Source organism: Brassica oleracea, chromosome C4 (genome assembly GCF_000695525.1).
Source record: "Brassica oleracea var. oleracea cultivar TO1000 chromosome C4, BOL, whole genome shotgun sequence".
In the NCBI taxonomy this organism is placed as follows: domain Eukaryota; kingdom Viridiplantae; phylum Streptophyta; class Magnoliopsida; order Brassicales; family Brassicaceae; genus Brassica; species Brassica oleracea.
Genome location: NC_027751.1, coordinates 10,874,055 through 10,875,550, shown reverse-complemented (window position 1 = coordinate 10,875,550; position 1,496 = coordinate 10,874,055).

Below are 1,496 nucleotides of genomic sequence, written 5' to 3'. Positions count from 1 at the left end.
GATGGTGTCTCATGACCTCTGTTGCTGTGGATTATATCACACACTGAAATATATATTATTAGGTCATAGATCTCGGCTTTCACAAGCTTAAGGATTACAATACATTTGTATCCGGTTGATCCTTTGTCTCTACTAGCCCGTTATCAAGAAGAAGGGCCAGACGCCTTTTAGACTTAAAAGCCGGACGCGTCTAGTAGAAGAGCCAGACGTTCTTTAGAGTCAGACATCTTTAGTTTGAAGGGCCGGGGCCGGACGCTTTTGGTCGGACACCCACATAGATTTATTCTATGCCTACTAACCTCTTTAAGGTTTAGTATAATCACAAGGAATTTCAAATATATGGACTGTATTGGATTGTCTTTTATACAACTCCAAGATCAATGATCATGCGTGATCAATTTCTTTTACATACTATATGCAGCTGCTTTATGTTTCAGTCCATGAATCAGCTTAGGAACGAAGCTGTTCTTTCATCTTATCGAGTGATCCATATGCTGCTTACTACATCATTTGTATCTAATTTCTTTCTTATGACCAGACCATTTTCAATTTCGAAAATCTGTAGCAGCATCCACCACATAGGAATTTATCTCCTTATAATCTATTCATTTGATCTCTGTGAGTACCTTGTGTAACAAGCTGTAATCTAATGTTGTTATTAGGAAACATGAACACTCTAGACCTCGTGATCATGTGCCTTTTCTCACGGTTTCTTTATCTCACAAGATCCATCTATTTCGCTGGTTTGTCAGTTGGTGTTTCTGTATATGTATATGGCCAATACGCCCATCTCTCTTTTAGATACTTTGAACCTCCACGTTTTATCTTTTCTAATCTCTATGATCTTTTATGATTGTATGAGTACTCTTTCGTGGGTTCATGATCCTCGCTTATCTCTTTATGTTCAAGTGCTATAACTTTATGTATCTTTATATAAATGTGTGTGTGTTGACACTTTCATGTGGTTCCATTATGTTTCAGACATGATCTATAGATTTGAGATCTTATTATCCAGGACCTTTATTACCTAGTAGCTTGGCGTCCCAAGACTACATGGTTTGGTACCTTAGATGTGTAGTTGCGCAGCCTTTTCTCAATGTCTGGTATGGTTTCTTTTATAATCTCGGATCTGTATTCTATGCACCATTATTTTCTATCCGAAATTCCTTTATTTTATGGAACACTTGGTCTATCTTGTATAGACTCTATAGCAACTTGATTATGTCTCTTCTAGGATATTCATTTGGTGCTAAGCTGGTTAGTCATTTCTCGGGTCAGTGTCTGGCATTTCGATTAGCTTCTCAATTAGCTAGCTTTATATAATCTTTCTTTGGACGTCTTAAATCATAATCTCTAGTCCGAGGATCTTTTGCCAAGACAATGATGGTTAAAACCATTCGTACTTTTAACATTCTATATCCAGCTTATAATCTTTCTCCTTTAATATTCAGATTCATTTGTTTCATGCAATCCGTACCTGACCACTATTTGATCAC